This window comes from Balaenoptera physalus (genome assembly GCF_965194825.1).
Source record: "Balaenoptera physalus genome assembly, chromosome: 10".
Taxonomy (NCBI): domain Eukaryota; kingdom Metazoa; phylum Chordata; class Mammalia; order Artiodactyla; family Balaenopteridae; genus Balaenoptera; species Balaenoptera physalus.
Window position 1 is genome coordinate 40,660,390 of NC_138889.1, and position 9,475 is coordinate 40,669,864.

Genomic DNA, 9,475 nt, shown 5'->3' on the forward strand with positions numbered 1-9,475 from the left:
ATTCCTAAACATGATGTCATAATGCCTATCAATAGCACACGACTGCCTCATTTTCTCAGAATTCTGTTTTAAAGAAGATAATTGTATCATTGCTTTTTCATGGTAACAACTCCTGAGGGTTACAATGATAATGATAATAACTATAATTTTTGGTACTTTTAGGTATCAGACCCAACCATTGAAACTTACATATAGTATCTCACTTAATGCTCACACAAACTTACATGTATGTAAATAATAATATATATTATTCCCACTTGACCAATGAGAGAAGGAAAGGTAAGACTTTTTAAGTACGCATCTTGTCTCAGGTCACACAACAAGCAAATGGCAAACAGGAATTCCAACCTAAATCATCTGATTCCGAAGTCCTAAAACGTCTCAGAGTCTGTTCCATTTTTTTCTTGCTGTTTTCTTAGGAAAAGAGCCCCAGAAGAGCACAGTTGTTTAACAATTTTCTAGTTTATCCGTGAGTGCCAGCAATCTCATTTCTAATGCATATAGAGATTCATGTATTGAACATACCGTATAAGTAAATTTGGAGAGATAAATGCTTCATAAAATGAGAAACAAGCATTTATTGAACTTCTAGTATATGTCAGGCACAATGCTGGGCTCTAGGAATACTAACATTCAAAGGAACCCTCAGTACACAGATAGATAAGGAGGCTCTTAGATAAACACTCTCAGTAAAATGTAGTAAGAACTGTGAGGGGCTATAGAGTGCATGCCCAGATGAGGGGCATTTAGTGCAGTGGAGGCTCTGGGAGACTCTGGTGCCACACACTCATTGTTTGCAGATGCCCAAGTCTGCAAGGCTAACACAATTTTAGAGGGTAACTGTGTTCTTAGCAGTTCATGAAACTGATAAACAAAGTGAAAGGTTCGCCATCGCCTCCTGAAAAATGGAACGACTCAGCCAGACCGTCTCACCGCGTCCCCCCTATTCCAACCTCCCCCCGGCCCCCCAGCCCTGCCCACCCACCCCATCAGGACTCTCTTCCAAGGATGCTGAGTAGCCAGCAACCCTGTGACACCTCCCTTCTAGCCTTAGGTGACTTGACTAGGTGGACACCCTGACTAAAGATGGCCAGTAAGAGTCTCTCCCTCAAAACCTTGTACCACAATCAAATGCACCACTAGTAGTTCATTTCTGAATGTGTTTTCTGCTTTCTGCTCTTTAGATAGTTCCTTATTCTCTGTGCCCTGCTCTCAAAAAGACCTTAATTTTTCTTTTTGAAATGACTGATAATAATATAAAGTCATAGTACCTCTAGGTTTGTATTAAAAACAAACAAACAAAAAACAAACTTTCCTGAAAAAAAAACCCCAAAAACCGTGTACCACGAGACCTGGAAATGATTGTCTTTGCTCATCGCCAAATTTGAAAGATGAGTGGCTATATTTGGCTGGGCCATGAGAAAAACAAGTAAAATAGAGAAAATCAGTAAGGGAAAGAGAAGAGCGAAGCAGACAAGTAATGAGAAGTAGAGACGAGACTTCACAGCCCCTGGGAGATGGAAAGAGAGCCGTTGAAATTTCCTAATTTCCTACAAGTTTCAGTGGAGCTCACTTGTACTTCCCTTGAATGCTGGCAATGTCTCTGTTTTATTTTAATAAATCCTTTTATGTGTTTTAGCTGGAGTGAGTTTCTGTTTCTTCCTACCAAAAGATCCTTGACAAGAATACCTTCAAATCCTTCTCTGAGTCATAAACTTATCATTTTAATCCACCATTTCGCCTCAGCAATCAGACCCAGCCAGAGCTACTTACTATCCATCAAATGCATTTAGCCTTTTGCTGCCTCCGTATGTTGCTTGATAGGTTCTCTCTGCTTGGAATGCCCATCACCTACAAGTTTAAGTGTCCACATCCCAGCCAGCCTTTGAACCCCAGCTGGAAACTTCCTCCATATGGCTTCTTGGAACCTTTCTGGTAACAAGTAATTTCTCACTCCTCCATGGAGCCTTTTATGTAGGTTTCCTGGCTCTGACGCTTTCTTACTTACAATAGAGCTGTCAGTACACCCAGCTTATTTTTCCTAGTAGAGTGTAAGCTCCTGGGGGCAGAGATTTTGTCTTGTTCTTTCCAAATGTCATCAGTGTTTATTTAGCACACAGTAGACATTCAAATGCTATTTATAGAATTAGCGAATAAATGAATGATTTCAATTACCAGAAAGCATAATTAACTGAAAAATGTCAATACTCAAATTTTAGAGGGAAAAAAAAAGACAAGTAGAGAACTTAGATTGTATCAACTATATAGTCGAAATATAAATTACAATACTTCAGAGATTATTACAAATTCAATCAGGTCTTGAACTTAATCTCTAAGGTTTATTCCACTACCAAAAAATATCCATGCCTATGTGATTCCGTACTTCATCCATCTACAATACTCCACAAGGAGACCTGAGGTTAGTACCTGAGCCTTCAGATGCTGTATATTTTTGGTGACTAAAAGACAATCCTGTTAAAAAAACATTGGAACTAAACAAAGAGTTAAATTTTACTTGACTAAAAAAAAGAAAAAAAAAAGGACAATCCTGTTATCCATTCACTATATAACAGTGTATATAATTATTTCTTATAACTATTTGCTTATTATCTCACTTCCACTGGAATATGAGCTGCATGAGGGAATGATTTTTATTTCACTCACCAATGTATCCCATATGCCTATAAGAGTGCTTGGCAAAGAGGTGGCACACAATTAATAATTGTTGAATGGAGACTTCCCTGGCAGTCCAGTGGTTAAGACTCTGTGCTTTCACTGCAGGGGGCGTGGATTCGATCCCTGGTCAGGGAGCTAAGATCCTGCATGCAGCGCAGTGTGGCCAATAATAATAATAATCTCAAAAAATTAAAAAAAAATAATTGCTGAATGGATGATTGAATGATGAATGAATAGGACATATAAAAGCAGGTAAGATGTAGCCTCTGCCCTCAATCACCATCCAGTTATCTTTAGTGTAGAAGACATTTTGGGTACCTTGCCCAGATCCCCCTTACCAACCAGTGACCCCATCCCCCAGATGTTGTGTCTGCAAACAGCTGGCAGCTGCCCCCTTCCCCTGAGAACTGCACTTAGTATATGGGAACATCTCTCCCAGAAAGACCTGGGAGGCTGCACACTAACTCCAGAAGTAGCCTGTAGCCAATGGCTGACTGATAAACGGATCTAAAAATTATCCTCCCTTGCTTTAGTGTGGGAAAGTTCTGTGGTGTTTTCACCATCTAGAGTTCCCCATGAGATCAAGCTAAAGCTAGCCTTCAGCTAAATATACATCTTTATCTGGCTCTTCCTCATCCTGCTTTTCTCACTTCCTCCCTTACAGGCTCACTGGAGAGCACTCCCTCAATAAATTGTTGCCATAAAAATCCTTGTCTCAGGCTCTGCGTAAATTCTTGGGGATTATTTATTATCTATTATGTGCCAGGCACTATTTTTAAAATAATATATCTATTTTGAAATCTAATTTAACTTAATCTTACCTTCACAACCAATTTTCAAGACAGTTATCATCTCTAAATTACTGATATAAGCTAAACATTTGCTTAATATATTCTATGTGGTCCAAGTGGAATTTGAACCCTGATCTACCGAACTCCAGAATCTCTGTGCCTCATATTATACAACATAAGTGCAGGAAGTTATTCATATGTTTTGGGAACATTTTTTTTTGGGGGGGGGGAACATTTTTAATGACAAAAAGAGAACTACATGAGATTTTTGTGGCTGATCCCCAGTTAACCAGAATATGCAATTAATCACAACTTCCTGATCCTTAAAATTCAAAGTAATCAAATAGTCTCTCCTTTCCCAGACTGGCTATCCCTTCACATTCTGATGAGAGTCTGACTTAGGAGTTGATATGGTATGGAGTCTTTCAGTACTTTTCACTGCATCAGATCTTTAAGTAAATTCTTGGCCCCATGGGAAAGTAGATATCTGTTGACCTATTCTGTTGATTGATGGAGACTTTCAGACATTGAGTGATGTCCACCAAGTCCTCATAACACATCTTCAGCAGAACCAAGCATTTCAAATTCCTTACCCATGCCTCAGATTTTCAGATTGTTATCTTGCAAAAATCCACAGCTTTCACCATTACTGAGAGAGAAGAGTCCCTGATAAAAACCTGTTTTCACTCTAGTCTGATTCTACTGGTCAAGAATGGGGTAAAAATATGTATATGTGAATAATAATCATCTTTCCAGGGCAGAGTTTACAGCCTCATAGACCAGATTAAATGGAATTGGGGAAAGATAATATGTAGAATTAAATTCTTCAAAGTATTTAAAATTAAGAGAAATAGATAATTCGAACATTTCTTTTCTACTGGAGATACTTGGACTGCTTTGCTTCCAGAGCCCATCTCTTGCAGAGGCGTATTATATTTTTATAAAGGAGATTTTGAACTTCTAAACACTTAAAAATTTTTTTTTGCTGGTTTGAGAAAGAAGGGATAAATAATAGGTAGAAGTATTACAAGCCAAATGTGGGCTAGAATGATAAAACACATACATAATACCCATAGAATGGGAAATTATATTGACACTGTGGCTCATGGATGTTTCTGATGCTTTCAGTGGAACTATTAAAAAGGGATATAAGTTAGACTATGGAGTTCTGTATTCTTCTATCATGGGTATTTTTTGTTTCTATGAAAGCAGTGCTCTAGATCTTCAGACCCTATCTAGATTTGATTTGCACTTGGCAACAAAAGACTTTGTATCAAAGAAGAAAATCCAAAAAAGCGATTTCATATAGGTCTTCTAGTATAAAAAAAGGAGAACTGCAATGTAATCCCCAGTATAAAAAAAAAGAAATTTGTAACTTCATTCTACTAATGAGTATGCATTTTTACGTGTTTTTGAACATCTCCTGTCTCTAAAGCTGAATCTCCCCAAACAAAGATTGGCAAACATACATTTTCATTGTAATAATGAACACTTGGCTATCAACATCTCAAGTAATGATTATAACGTGAAACACAAAAATAGTGTCATCAAGTGGAGAGACCAGTGCCCTGGGCCTGGGAACCTGGATTCCAGCCCTATACAAACTAACTTTGTGATACTGGGCATTTACTCATTCTTTCTTGGTTTCGTTTTCCTCAGTTGCATATTGAGAAGATTGAACTAGACAGTCCCTAGGGTTTCTTCCAGCTCTATCTTTATGTGAATTCGCATTTATGAAATTAGTTTAAGTCCTTTGGAGAAAGATCTCAAAACCTCTATAATCATTTTCCCAAATTAAGTGAATTATATTTCTCAGAGCATTTCTTTCTAGGTTATGGTAAAATGATGAAACATAGCTCTCTCCCCGGAAACATATGTCATGTTGAGACTGGCTCCTTTGAAATATATTGGTATTATGACTGAAAGCATGTTGAGGTCAGATACATGAACAAGGAAAATGTGATGGACATAGGTGAAAGGAAATTATACAAGAGCAAAGATCTGGGTAGTGACTCCAGACTAGAAAGTTTGCACAGACAACATAAATCTAGATAAGTCAGAAGTCAAGTCCAAACAAATCAGCCAGTGCAACAAGAGTAGAGCAAATATGGTAGGTCAGAGCAGACAGAGTTCAGAGTCTGGGATCAGAGAATGGATAGTAATAGCACTGAAGAAGAGAAAACATCAAGGAGAGATCAGGTTTTAAGGTATAGCTTATTCCCCCTCTATGCTATTTATATTTATAAGTAGCTGTGTCTATGGGTGCTCACTGTAGTCAGAATAATGTGAAAAGTAATACTGATAAAGTAAGAGAGTGGTTCAAGTAGGATATTGACAAAGATTTGGGACGATTGCTTTCCATCAGAAAGCATCAGAAGATTCAGACGATTTAAGGATACTAGAGAGGAGATGAGATAAGAAAGGAGAAAGCAATATGTCTTTCTTAGACACTTGTTTTGTCCTGGCTCTGTATGGAAGGAAAACAAGCTACTCCCTACTTCCCTTTTGCTCTCATACCAAGATGAACCAGTAGAGCTAGTACCAGGGAACATGATCTGGGTAATGAAGGCAGGGCCATAATCCCCACCCTCACAGAGGACTCCTCACAATAACTGGCATAACCTTCACCTCTTTCAGAGCAACCCCTTGGGTTATACACAAGAGAACAATGTAGAAGGCCACTCGGTATAAGGACTCTCTCTCTTATCCATCTCTATCTGGCTGTGTGTGAAAATGCTCTGACCCATTCTTCATTCAAATAGAAAAATTTAAGAGAGCAGTTGTTATAGAGATACATGGCACCATAGAAGGTTCTGTAGACACAATAAAAGTTCCTTTCCCAAGAGAGAAATCTTCTTCTGTACCAACTGACTAGTTGGAGAGGGATATTCTGATTTATATTTTCAATAAATCTTCTAGCAGCTCTATGGAGAGTATACTTTCAGGGCCATAAGAATGGAAGCAGAAAAACCAGTTAGGAGGCTTTTTAGGAATCCAAGTGAGAGATGGTAGTGACTTAGAATTCCAGCATTCACCTGTATCTGTTTTCCTCACCTTCCATGCACGTGGAAGAATTATACTTCCTTTCCCCCTTGCAGTTGGGTGGTGCTCCATGACTAGTTCTGGCCAACGGATTGGTGTAGAAATGGTACGTATTGTTTCCAGACTGGAGCATTTGATTTCTGGGTGAGACCTTCTTGTGTTCTTTTATCCCCTCAAACTGTGGCTAGTAAACTTCCAGATTGTGCAGACACTTCAATGAGGGGCCTGGAGTGAGGAAGAAGTGGAGCAGATCTCCCCGCTGATGTGCAGTGGACATGTAACTGAGTGAGAAGTAGATATTTGTTGTTTAAACCACAGAGGTTTGGGGATTATTTGCTACCACAGCATAACTTAGCATATCCTAAACAATATTGATACTAACGGTAGAAATGGTGAAAATTAAGTAGATTTGGGATGCAGTTCAGAGGTTTGATTGACAGGACTTTCTGACAGATTAGAGATAAATGGAAAAAGGAAGAAAAACCAAGGATGACCACAACAATACAATAAGCCCATAGCTGGCGTTGCTAATCAGTTATAGCTCTTGTTCATACTGAGCTCAATTCAGTTTCACAAGCCTTATTAACACAAGCTCTAGAAATGTACTAGAGTAAGAAGGAGAGATGAATGATATGACTGGCCTTACCTGGGAGAGTATGGTCTCTTGCATCTTCTACTTCTTATAGTCTTTGACTCTATTAGGGGATTAGAGTCAGATGGTTAGAATTTTTTATCATTGGGTTGGGATGAAGTGAACACAACCAAAATCATTTCAATCTCCCCCAACAATAAAACTGAGGACATTTCTATACCATTACTAACTTCAGAGAAAGTCAGGAAATAACTGAAGCATTAGAAGACATCTACCTCAATAAATATTTTATGAAAACCAAAAATCAGAAAAAAAAAGAACTGACTTCTTGAGTAATAACTATTGGTAGATTTAGATGTTCAAAAAACTTACCCTAAAATACTTCACCCTAAAGCTATATTTGATTGAACTAGATTTAAAAGGGAATTGACACAACAAACTGGTGAATATAACGTAAAAGAAGCAGACTCACAGATATAGAAAACAAACTAGTGGTTACCAGTGCAGGGGGGAGACAATATAGGGGTGAGGGAGTGGGAGGTACAAACTATTGGGTGGAAGATAGGCTCAAGGATGTATTGTACAATGTGGGGAATATAGCTAATTTTTTGTAATAACTGTAAGTGGAAAGTAACCTTGTCAAGTTGTATAAAAGTTTTAAATTAAAACTAAAACATAAAAGGGAATTTCAAAAGTCCTTTATTGAAAAACCTTGCCTTCATACAGGACTGTGGCTCTGACACTGATTGTGTGACTCTAGACAAGTCAGTCTAACCTCTCTGAGGTTTAACTTAGTCATTTATAAATCAGGAGTAATCATGAAGGTTGTTTTGAGAATTAAATTAAGTAATGTGTATAAAACTCATTGTCAGCTACACAGTAGTAGTCTAATAGGTGGAATTATTATTATTTTTAAAGAATGAACTACAGGGGTTCTCTTTCCCTTATTTTTGAGCCCACATATAACCTGATGAAGCTACGAAGGAGACATGAGAAGTTTAAATCACTATAAATTCTAATCATGACACTGTGGCATTTTCAATATATCACTGCCCTCTGATCCTGCATATCAACTCATGCGGAAGAAATTAAATCACTATTCACTGTTAGTTATTAGAACTAATGAAATCAGTAGAGCATGCTCTCACTAATTTAAGCATTTGTTAAGCAGTTTCTTTCTTTCTCTTTTTTTAATTTATTTTTTTATTTGGCTGCGTTGGGTCTTCGCTGTTGCACGCGGGCTTTCTCTAGTTGCGGTGAGCGGGGGCTACTCTTCCTTGCGGTGCGTGGGCTTCTCATTGCGGTGGCTTCTCTTGTTGTGGAGCACAGGCTCTAGGCTCACGGGCTTCAGTAGTTGTGGCACACGGGCTTCGGTAGTTGTGGCTCACGGGCTCTAGAGCTCAGACTCAGTAGTTGAGGCACACAGGCTTAGCTGCTCCGTGGCATGTGGGGTCTTCCCGGCCCAGGGCTCGAACCCGTGTCCCCTGCATTAGCAGGCAGATTCTTAACCACTGCACCACCAGGGAAACCCTGTTAAGCAGTTTCTGGTAATAATCACATAGACTAATTTTAGCTTCATTCTCCCCACCCCCAACAAACCCTACTTCTAAGAGGCTGATAGAAGGAACATATCTGAACCTAGCTCCCAAATCACTCCAACACCAATTTCTCAATTCCCTAGATTTTAACAATGGAATTAAAGCATGACAGCTGAACACCAAAGATACCAGGGTATTGATAAAAGAAAGGGAGCCCACCAAAAAGAATCTTTGAGTGACCTTTAAGTTTAATGCATGCACATAACAATAGCAATTTGGTCATAAGGTTTGAAGACACCCTGTATCTCTATTACGGGGCTGCCATGAAAAATAAAACAAACTAGTCTTGGCAACAATTTAGAAATGTGATTAAATCCAGTCATGACTAGGTACAATTTTAAAGAGCTTCTCTAATTAGATTCTGAACAAATTCAACCACATCTTGACTTTTTTCCCTTTGGGATATCCAATAACTTAGATAAGACGTGTAATGTCTATTCCCTAAGTCATTAGTTTTAGTTAACAGCTAATTGAGTCCTAGTTTTTGATATCAAATTTCCTCTTTGCATCTATCTCCAGGTCTACACAGCACAAGGCAATTAAAAACTGGAACAATTATACAGTAAATCTAGGGAAGTTGTTAACTAATAAGATACATCAAACTCTGGGTCTGTCTAGAGTGTTTCATTCAAAATTACCTGAAGGCCTGTTTGTAGTATGAATCCACATGATAGTTTCTGATTCTCCACTATGACAATAGTTTTAAGAAATATTTATTGAACACTTATAATGGGCCAGATACTTGTGTTAGGCACTAGGAGTGCAAAAATGATTTA